This window comes from Aphis gossypii, chromosome X (genome assembly GCF_020184175.1).
Source record: "Aphis gossypii isolate Hap1 chromosome X, ASM2018417v2, whole genome shotgun sequence".
Taxonomy (NCBI): Eukaryota; Metazoa; Arthropoda; class Insecta; order Hemiptera; family Aphididae; genus Aphis; species Aphis gossypii.
This window is the reverse complement of record NC_065533.1, coordinates 35,519,088-35,531,465: the sequence shown is the minus strand read 5'-3', so window position 1 is coordinate 35,531,465 and position 12,378 is coordinate 35,519,088. Positions and strand designations below refer to the sequence as shown.

The window sequence follows — 12,378 nt, the reverse complement described above, 5'->3', positions numbered from 1 at the left end:
TAGTAAAGTCACTTAAAAAAAAAAAAAAAAAATAAATAAATAAATAAATACGAATTAAATATGACAATATTATACGTGCATGTCTTTTTGAACGTCACAATTTTTCATTATTCGTCCGTTCGTCCAAATAATATATTTTTTAGTTATTATAACATTATGCGTTATCGATGCTTTGTACAGAGCCAGTCGCAGTCGGGACGAGAACGCTAGAGCGCTATATCATAAATGTACAATATTGTGTGAAATGTGTTATTTTACCAATATTACGGTGGTAGGTACACAACAATAATATATTATACGAGGTGGAACGCGACGGCGACAATAATAATAAAATATTGTACCGAATGCAGTAGGTACATATATTCGTGTATTATATTTACCCCGCGGGTATGTGTATTTGGTAACGAGTGCGATGTGAAGTGCATAAAAAAATACAACCTAAACTATCACTGTATTATTGCATAATATTATATGGGTAGGTATAATATGGTATGCAACCGACCGCCATCGTGTAAATATTGTAAATCGAAAAACGAACGAATAGTAAAATATACATCCAGTGGCGGTCGTGTTACTCCGATGGCATTTTATTATACGCAATTATATACACTGATTCTATGTATTTCCCATACAAATGCACATAGTATATAATAATAATAATATTAATAATTTTATGAACGCCGCCTGCATCTGGGTCAAATCTATGAAAAAAACGACACGGAATGTGTTTTTATATAATATATTGTATCATTTTTTTAAGTGTATTGAAATATTTTAAAACATTTTACAAATTTATTTTTCAAGTCGACTAGAATATTTACAAATCACAAATGAAATACGGATTGAATAATATTTAAAAAATGTAAAACGAAATGACTCAAAAAGAAAATTTTTAATTCACTTAAAAATATCATTCCAGTAAAAAAAAAAAAATAAACGTATTCCGTGTCGTTTTTTTATACCCTTTTTTACGTAATGTTTTTTTATTTAACGTTTTTTCCTAGTCGTTTCTTACCGATTATACTGTCTGGTTTAAACACGGGTGATTAATTCGATTCTAACGATCGCTAGAACGTGTCAATTGTACATTGTAATTAATTATTGTAATTATTATTGTGTTTTCTACATTTTCCGCCACCCACAGGAACGTAATCTGTATGGCACGACGTACTAGACGTTGTATGCGCAATAAATAAAAAAGTAAAAATTAAATTAAATACTTTGTAGAAAAATGTATGTAAGTGAATGCTACTTGTGAGGAAATGAATGTGAAGGATTTGTGCATGGATGGTATTATTAACGTTGTAGTCTTGTTTATCGGAATAACGACTAGAAATATAATATTATTGACTTAAGTAAATTTAACTATAAAATATATAACAACACGTACGTTTTTAAGTCATAAACTTTAAAATTTTTTTCTACTCACGATACACACTCACATCGATCATAAATCGTTTGGCTGTCCCATCTTGAAGAGAAACAAAGAAAAAATCGTGTTCAGTGTCGACACCAACATTTACGTTGATAACCATGTCCGCAGTTCTAATGATTGGTGTAATCCAAGTCACTTCTTCTCGATTACCCGAATAGCACGATATTGAGAATTGGTCAGTGGAATATTAAACTTAATCCGGGAAAAGGTACAGTGTGACAATACACGCCGCCGTATCAGTCTTGATTTAAAATTTATTTTTAGCTATTTTATTTGACGATTAAACGAATAAGCTATACATATACCCCTATATATTATTTATAAAATGCTAGTGGAGACACGAGAATCTACCTTCCTTTTTTTGTTAAGGGATTATTTGTGTATTTTCGAGTGCCCTTTTAGAATAATAATAATATACCTATGTTGACCCTAAAAAAACAAAATCCTGGCACCGTCACGGTAAATCGCGATGTTTACAATTCCGCCTCGAAAAATCGCGACCCTGGTTACCCGGATTGAGTATATATTTTGTAACAATATACATATACCTATATTTATTGTCAAAGTGAAATATAAGTCTTTGAAAATAACGCGTCTTGTAGAAATTTCAATTGTTCGACGTGTTATACGATCTGAGTGTACGTTACGCAAACGAGCAACAGTATTCGTGGTTGAACTTCATCGAAAACTATCCATTTTTATTGTAGGTGTGATATTGTTAACAATAAAAGTAATAAAAACGATCGTCGCCTATCAGACTTGTACTGTAGATATTAATTATTATCACCGCGAATTTCTCCCGCTCACCATCCCTCAGCTAAGCGCGATTATGTTTTTTCGATTTTTCTCGAACCCACCGTCGTCAAAATCCCCGACGGCGTAATAACTATAATATGATATTATAGGCTTCTGACCGCCCGCCAGTCTTTAGTCCCTTAGGCCGGCACGTGACTCCAATACTGGATGCCGACCATAGTGTTCGCATCTGGTAACTTACCTAAATAATATTTAGTGTATTATACCTATGCTTGCACCATACCGATAAGGTTGTTTATATGCATCGAAGCACGGTTGTTAGTTATACTATTATTTTATTATTACGTATATTATTCCGACGACGAGCACAAACGATTTTTTACCGAAGTTTTAAGATATTTTTTTACACATTTTTTTTTCTTCTGAAATACATCAGTTTTAAATATTCTACTGTCTATTCTCTTGTCTATACTGATAGTGTGTTGTCGGACAAGATGACAGACGAATACTCGGCTATTACTGATTTCCTTATTATTTTAAAGCTAGAAAACACTTAACCATAAAAAATTAATAGACGCTTGAATTTTGGAGAAAACTATTTTTACAATTTCTGATAGAACAGTATTTAGTAGTTAAACCTAATAATTTAAATAAGGTTACTTTAAATTATGTGAGTTTTCCAGTATTAAAAAAAAAAAGTAAGAGACCTATTACATAACATATATAATATTTTTTTATAGGCATTTTAAGTTTGAAATCTGACAAAATTTTAATAATAGAAAAATATCACTATATTTGTACAAGGTATACGTAGTATTTTGTTATTAAAAAAAATATATATATTAATCGTTTGGACTTTAAACTTTTCTTTATTACGTTGTTTTTTAGTTTATATTAGGTATACATTTTTTTACTTTTATACAAGGATATTTTTATATTTATTTTTAAGTTATTTGAACCATGACCGATTTGTATCGTTCTGTGAAAAAAACACGAATTGGTCTATCGAGGAGGATGATGGTGATCGCAGCAACTGATTTCTGTACAGCTTTGATCGAGAACTCTCCGTGCAAAGTGACTCCCGTAGGTATAGTTGTCCACGTTCTAACATGAAGTCAGACAATTGTTTCGGAACTTGGAATTTTTTTTTTCAAAGTAGTTTGCTATGTACAAACGCGTAGCAAAGAAGATACTACAAAATATAAGATACAAAAGAAAAATCAAAAAGTTCCATGGCTTTCTCGATTACTCGTGGTGCGTTGCCGAAAAGGGAAAACCAATCCTTCGGGACGGTTTAGAGTCTAAACTTTAGACGATAACGCTATCGCTTTTGTTCAGAGGAGCATGAAACGTTTAATCGTTCGCTCGGGACGCACGCGAAATCGTCTAAAATCAGTAGCGGAAAATAGCGATGAAATTATTATATTGTTTTTAATGCACGTACACAATATAAGTGAACGCAGAACAACATAGGTGCAGACAGAATCAGAAATTCAAAATTACAGATTACTCACGAGAACGGTGCACAGTAGACATTATCTTAAATTAGTTTCTCTATATTATTATATCATATCATGCAAGTAAATATTCTAAAGAAAATTGGTTTAACATGTTTAATGGTTTAACATGTTTATTGGTTTAACATGCAAGTTTCATTCAACACTTTAATTTTAACCTAATATAGTGGTTCTAGAAGGAGACGGATAGCAAAAATTATAAAGAATTCCTAAGCTCTGACACCCTTCACGCTATGTACATTTAAATTTCAAATGTAAATGGGTGTACTATAATATAATAAAACAGTTATAACTTAACCTGAATACAACTGTTAAAACTGTATCAACATAATTTGTCTATATACCTAGTAAATTATAGTATTTATTTGTATAATTACTATTTTAAGACAACGTGTTCTACTCTTTTGATTACCCAAGTCTGCAATAATACTATTACAATAATATTTGTATAGTTTAAGACTCTTTAATTGGACTAATATGAACTAGAAGTATAACAAATTGAAAAAAAATTGTAAGACCTAAATCGTTACTTTTTTTCTAAATTATTTTTATATATTATTTTTAAAAAAAATAACTAGAGCACATCTTAGTACCTATATTACTGTCTATCTGTTTGATATTAGGTATTTATTATATCATATAAGCCTAGTAGATAATATTGAGTTAACTCGTGTAAAAACGAATTATGATTAAAAATTAATAATTGTACATAAATAAGGAAACAACGTAAATTTTCTTACGTTCATGTTAGAATAATTCTGTATCGACTCAGCCATAGATAAAATAAAATGGTGTAACTCTATACACAATGTTATTTTGTCAATATTATTAATATAATAATATTTGTATAATTATTGTGCTCCGAATAAATTACGTATCTATGATTGGTTTTATATAAAATTATAAAGCAAGACATTATTTAATATTATATAATAGCTTAGAATAGCGAGATAGGTAAGTATCTATAATAATCACAATTTACCCATGCAGTAGATTTAATATAACATTTTTGTATTTATTGATAGGTAATATTTACTTGAAAATAATCCACATAAAATAGAAAATGTTTTTTTAATTTTTTGCTGATGCATATTTTAAGCTCGGACAAGTTCACAAGTCCATCGTGCATGCCCTTACTTCTGGTTGATCAAATGCGATACACTATATTATTTTAGACAACAAACGACGAAACGTGTAATAAAACCATAGATTGTGAATTCGTATTCATACGGAGAAATTGGAGCATGGTTATGTGTGTACATAATATTATTATCATGATAGTATGATTCATGGTGTGACGCTGTTTTAAACTCTTGTCACGGTTTGCTCCTCTCGGGGCAGGGCCGTCGATTGGTTTTTGAATATCGAAACTATAGGATGCATGTTTTGGAGAGAGCTTTCTCTGGACCCTCCCCTCGCTCGTTATTATTATTATTTTTTTTTTTTTGACGGCTGTGGGAATATCACTATTATTATGGGGACGAATACAGTACCTATCTAATCGAAAAATAGTCTCTCGGGAAATTATTGAAGTATTCCATACACCCGTGCTGTAGATATTGGCTTGGGAATTTCCCCCAGTAATCCTACAAAACGGTGCATTTTACGAATGACCAAGTCCGTTGTCCGGTTTATACTAAACTCCGGGTTTAATAATAAAATATTTATAATAACTATTATAGTCATTAAACCCTCATATAAAATAATATAATATCGTATAATATGTTCAACCAGGAGCTCATTTTAGTCGTTATAATACTCAACGCAAACCGAGTAATTTAACCAATGATGCACAATAGTTAATTTAAGTTACTACCATGGTAATTAAAAATAGTGTTAATTATATACTATTTATAAAAAATAACTCGTCCACTTAATATTATAACTTATTATTTTTTAAGCTATAAATATTAATACATTTTGAGACATACAATTTTTTATGGAATTACAAAAATATGTAATTAGTGAACGAGTGTGCATTTGTTGTAGGCTTATACTGATGCCATTTATCGAGTTATATTATATTTGTTTAATATTTTTTTTTCTACTAATAGTATACATTTTGTTTTGACATATTTAGCTTTACAAAATATTTTTAAGTACACAAATAATTGCATTTTCGTAATCACTTAGAACGATTGAAAATGTTCATAAAAAATACGACACGGTATACTTATACTAAATCATATTATATTTATGTCATACTTTACGTGAACATCCAGGGTTCTTTTTTTTTAATTATTCGTTATTTCGTTGAAAGCATGTTTTGCGAAAGTTTTTCCTTAAAGCGATGTTTGTGGACAGTATAATAATATTGCACCGGCATGCTGTACAGTTTTAATCATACCTCCAATTAAACTGCCATCGAGATAAAAACGACAGTGGCTTAGCTAGTATAATATATGATAGGTAGGTAGGTACTTGTTAAACCACGAGAAAACCTATTAAAAACCGACCATTCATTTTAAGTATGTCGACCGGAATACATTACGACGAGCGCAAAAATAGCTGTTTACTTTACCACCAATAACACATAAGCACATTAGACGTATTGTACATCTATACTGATTATAGTAGTTTTGTAGTGTTCGTCCTAATTAATATGATAACTTATATTATAATAGTACCTACCTATAATTTCATGATAATACTCGAATAAAACGTGTAGTCTTGTAAAACCTGTGCAACACAACGACGGTAATGAAACCATCAATAAATGTCTGCACGGAGTGTCGTGTAGATGACGTATTGATGTTCCAGAAAGGTATGACGCGTGAATAATACCTACATAAATAATCGAATGAAAATTTATTGTTGGTTAGGTATTTTTACTTTGATTTTTCGTTATGGTTCAGCGGATCCATTGCAGGATTCGGAAAATCTTGTCGAGCTCCGATAGTTTTTCATAATGCTTTTATATTATATTGTAGTATGTTAACATATTATATATATATATATCAGATTAAAACAGAACACAAGCATCAGGTGTGTTGTAGGTTCACCTAAGGTTTTACCTTTTATTATTGTTGTTATTATTATTACACTTTTATAGATTAAAAAAAAAATGTAACGAAAGTGTCAAATCGATCAAGTTGCGAAAAAAACTGACAGGGTTACCCTTGGAAATTTCGTTATTATTCAAAGTTTAAAAAAATATATAATTTTGCTTTTAAGTTTATCTATAATTTGCATGTGATTTACCTATAGATTTAAAAATACATTCATTTCAATTTCAATTTTTTAATTTTTCTTACGAAAATAATATATATATATAATATGAAAGTATACCAACATATCATATTAGTAGGTATATTACATATTATTTATTAAGACTTGCAAATAATCGTATAATTCATTTTAAATAAAAGTAGGTCAGCGCATTTGGGTGGTGGATGTTTGTCCATCGTCCCTTCGGTCCTCAAACAGGATAGTGTAATTTTACAGTAAGTATTCGATTTGAATGCAATACGTATGATTGCATTCGATAAAAAACGATTCTGAGCGGACGAGGAGATCTTTTTTATTTAATTTTATTCATTTGATTAACAAAGTCGTAATTATTTTATATTACATAATCGTGAAGTTGTACATTTTGTCTCCTTTGACCGCTTTGATTTCGAGGATTATTTCGAAAATCAAAAAATGACCTCTCTAATGTACCAGTTCAAGAATATTACCTTTCAGAAAATATGCTACACTTGTACTTTTGAGCAAGTTTAGGGGGAGAAAAAGTGTTTACATAATAAAAAAGAAATAAACATCATTGTAAAACCAATACATTCCTCGCTCCTCCAGAATCTAAAATAAAAAAAGTATTGTGAGGATTTTACGAATGAGCAATTGTCTTGAAAAAAAAAGTAATAAAATACGGATTAAAATCATAAAATAAATTTGCGATTTGGCTGGGTGGGTACTGTATTTAACAGTCCATAAAATTAGTATATATTTATTAATAATGTAAACTATCACTCAACGTGCTTTTTTTTCTTAGTCATAATTGGCGTTTGGATATCAAATATTTGTATTTCAAGCGATAAATATAATACCAAACCAAATATTATGTATATACATCATAAACGAGTAAAAGTAGGTAAGTAAACAGTATACAATATTTAAGAGCTGTTTATTTTTCAACAATTCATCGTCCATTTATTCAGCACTAAACGGAGTTTGATAGCATCCGTTTACACTAATGGGCCACGATATAGAAATAAAAGAATGGAGCCATTATATCGTACGTTAATTATTATTTTAATAATAATATTCAGTGGACATATTATTAATTATTTGACGTACGATGGGCGTAATAATAACACGTAAGTATTGAAAAAATATAATATCGTCATAACGTTTCGACGGGGCGTCGATATCAAATAGCCGTACCTATTTAATATTTATATTGTAATTACAAGTTACAACAGTTTATATTGTAGCTATGAGTAATAATAATTATTCGTAAACTAATATTAGGTTTAATATCGTATAAATGTGTAATAAGTAATGGCTGAAAATACATTTTTTACTACGTAAAGATATCGTAAAAACGTGTTTTGTTATTATTATTGTGAATCGTTAGAGGTGTTTCATCGTCGTTCGTGGTAGTCGATGATATTATTACAATGCATTAGGAAATAGAAATAAAAAGTCGTTGCTTGGAAACCATTGCGTGTGTTCTACTGTCGTAAATTAAGCACGTAATAATGCATAATGTAATATATATATAATAATAATATGATAAAGGCGTTTTCCCGATGAAAACATGAACGCCCAAAATAGTAACGAGTACCGTCTAGATCTGTGTTTATATTATATTTACATATTGATAATATTATTCGTAATCATGGAACGATCTAGAACAATCGACTAGCCTAAGGAGAAGAAAAATGCATTTAAATGTAAGCCATACAGGTATTTATCTTGAACGTTTAATTTAAGAATTTAATACAGCTTAAATTATTTCTTAAATTTTTTAAATTTACTAAATTATCTATATAATTTATTGAATTATCAGGTTAAATATATATAAAAAATGTTTAATTATATATGTGTGGACTATACGTGGTGCTAGTTTAAGTAAAGGGATGCACGTCTCTCTCTCCTTTCACTCGATTCCGTCTCGGAATATAATAAAAACTGCATTATTTATCTATTATTATAGTATAATTAATGTTTGGGAGAAGAACTTTTGAAAACAGTCGGAAACGGTTGGATGACGAGCAAGATGAAGTATATGTTTTAATATATATATATATACACTAATAAGTGAGTCTCGGTCTGTTGGTGATACGATGCTGATAGTGAAGTAGGATAAAAACGTGGGAAAAGGTGTGCGTGGTAAAAAGAAAGTAATGGGGTCCGGGAGGAGATCGAAAAAAGACTTTTGGGAATTAAGAAGCTCCAACGGTCTTTTGAAACATTAAAGTTTTAATGGACTCGCCTGCCGCGATCACTGTTTGTATACATAATATACAGGGTGATTCAAATTTCAAATCCTCACTGACTATTTTGTCTTCGATAATACAGTTTATAAAAATCTTATTTTTGAAATTTTCAAGTATACTTGAAGGCTTAATAGCTGTTGAGCTATTTAACATTTTGTATTGAAAATAACGGGTTTGGAAGATACATGAACTATAATTATAATATATACTTATAAAAAAAAATATTGATTAATATATCAATCCCTTAGTAAAAATAACTTATTTTTTAATTCTCCAAGTAATAAATACTAGAACTAATTGTATGTCTATTTTAATTTTTTGTAAGTACCCTTTTAAAGAATATTGTAGTATAGCTATAGTATTTTCGTATACTATAAACATTTTAATAATTGAAAATGATAGAAAAGTGAGTACCATTTTACTGCACATCAGGTGTTGATGAGTGGGTTATTATTATAGGTGTATTAAATTTGAATTCAACGGTCTATTAGCCTATACTACTAAGTGGTATGTTTTTATTTGATATAGCTTTTAAAGCTATTTACTTTACTTTTAGTATTATATATTAGGTTGATAAAATGTTTTTGGAAAATATTGCATTTTTGATATAAGTATTTAATTATTATAATAATATATTTTTATACCATAATATTATATCAAACTATAACATTTTAAATCGATTTTTATAAAAAAAATTAAAATATTAAAAAATCGATAATTTCTCTTGTCTATAAATAACTTAACTCAAAATCAGTTAAAAAAATAATGAAAATTATATAATAAACATTCGGTGAAAATTTCGAGTATTAATTATTATTATTTTTTCGAATGTCGTAAACATTTGAAATTTAAATGCCTATAAAAAATTGATTTAGGTTTCAGGTTAGTTTTTATTTTCATGTATGAAAAATTAATAAAATAACTTATATTCAGTTTTTAAATCTTAAGTATATAAATTATAAATAAAATTTTTATACATTTTTAACTCTAAAAAAAATTAATAATTTTCAAGATTTTATGATTTTATGTCAAAATTCTAACTTTAAGTGCTCATAAATAAATATCATGACTATATAATCATTGTACTTAATTGCATTCCTACCCATCAAATAATTTTTTATCTATATTTATATAAAAAAAATGAAAATGTCTTATGTTTAAAAAGCATATGCTTATAAGCAGCATATAAGATTGTAAAAAGCATAAATTAATCGAAATATTTTGATAATTTTATTTAATTTGGTGAAAATTGTAAGTAAGTATTTACGGTTATTCTTTTTAGAGCTATAATAAAAACAATAAAATTGATTTTGATGAAAATTGGATTTGTTTAAAGATTTCGTTTATTTTTTTGTTTATTTTTTCAGATTAAATAAATAAGTAGAAGTGTAGAACTAAGATTTTTTGAATTTAACCTCTTCAAAGTACCTATAAACTTGATCAAATTTATATTCAAAACTACATTAAAATTTAAAAATTGAAGTATTTTATCCGATAACTTATCCACAAAAAAAAAAAAACACATCATCATGATAAAATTAATACATTCATCGCTCTGCTCGGAGTTTAAAACTACTCGTTTATGAATATTACATTACCTAAGTAAACCTCAATTTTTTAAAAATGTAGAAAAGTGGCGTTTTTAATAGGAAAACAAAAGTGTATATTATTGTCTTGAATTACGTAGTTATGAAATCTCAAGAATTTGAACATATGATTTTTGAGTATGTTTGAAAATTTCAAAAATCAAAATTTAAATAAATAAACAAATGGGGTCTAGCACGTTTGGTGAATTATCCTGTATACATAATGTATTACATTGTTTGTTCTATAATCACTGGTGAGTACTGGTTTCACTATTTTTTGGAACTCGTTGGACGATTTATAACATTTTAGACATATTGAATGTTTTCCATAATAATCGTATACATTATACATGTATACATTTGTTAAACGCACAAGCACACTCTATATTTTGATTTGTCCTGAAATTCAGACGGTATAATGTGCAATGATGCTTTCAAAGTTTGATTGCATAAACGGTGACCGCGGTGAGCCGACAAACGAACGACTTTCGGACTGTGGTCTGTAGGGCCAATATCCGACACTCGTTGAGGCTAAACCACCGTATCTCGGTGAATTCCGGCAGCAAGAAAATCAGCCGCTATTCCTATGTATACACTTCGCAGTACATTTTATTACCAACAATGGCCCATCGAGAGACGATATTCAAATTTAGTCGTTGAACAATGACGGTTACTCGACGGAAATGAGATTATCAATTATAATTATAATTATAATTTATCCGAGCTAAAAACATTATGATAATTATTATTTGATTTATATTATTACTGTAACAGTATCAATGCGAATCGTTGGTTTTTCAATATTTATTTAGTTAGATACATGGTTATGATGTACCAAACTGACTGTCGTTTTAGAGCGCAGTTTTGTCCATTGACACAGTGTTTTAACATGATTATGAATGTTCCTAATAAATATTTTTAACATGCGTGAGCCAGTCAATTGGCAACTGTAAATTGCAGATTTAATATTTTTATTTTGATAAATATTATATATACTCTGTCATATTAATATGTAGGTATATACTATAAAATGTATGAAAGTTTTTTTTTTTTATAATTTTTAAAATTTTTAAATTAAATTGGATGAAAAGTGGGCTATATTTTATAGTAGAGCAATGTTATTTTTAATTTTAATTAATAATTATTATGTATGTATTTGTGTATATAATACACACAGTTTTAAAGTTTTATCACAGTTAATTATTACTAATTGTTATTACCTACATATGTATAATTGTTTAACTGCAAATTGGCGTAAGATATATTAAAATATTATAATATTTATATTACACCTATGATAATGCTTCTTTCTACTACTGTAGCATACAATTTTATTGGTACTATGCAACAAGGATGTATCGTAAGTATACTTTCGAATATTAACCAAATTAATTCACATAATTGATTGTTGGGATTCAACTAGTTTGTATATATATAAAAAAAAAAATATTTACGGAGATGCAATTATTAGTATATGATGATTTGAACTTGAAATCAATTAGTTATGCTAACTTGTTAATTAAATTCTGTAATGTAAGTAGTATATACCAATTTATTTTTCATATGGAGAAAGTAAAAGTAGTTGAATGCTTGAGGATTTATGTATAATGGAATAGGTAAATAATTCATCGTTTAAAAAGTAA

General features: G+C 28.4%; 1 protein-coding gene and 1 long non-coding RNA gene across 3 annotated transcripts in view; one reads left to right on the top strand and one right to left on the bottom strand.

The window, feature by feature from the left end:
* The window catches only part of LOC114129703 (uncharacterized), a 380,263-nt gene that overhangs the window by 65,117 nt on the left and 302,768 nt on the right, over window positions 1-12,378 (bottom strand). The window lies entirely within an intron of this gene.
* On the top strand, window positions 8,519-11,230 carry LOC126552856 (uncharacterized). 2 transcript variants are annotated; one of them, XR_007606323.1, is made up of 3 exons: window positions 8,519-8,603; window positions 8,867-8,934; window positions 11,146-11,230. It is a non-coding gene; the product is annotated as an uncharacterized LOC126552856 (long non-coding RNA). The 2 variants fall into 2 exon arrangements; XR_007606324.1 differs by having other exon boundaries at window positions 8,532-8,616.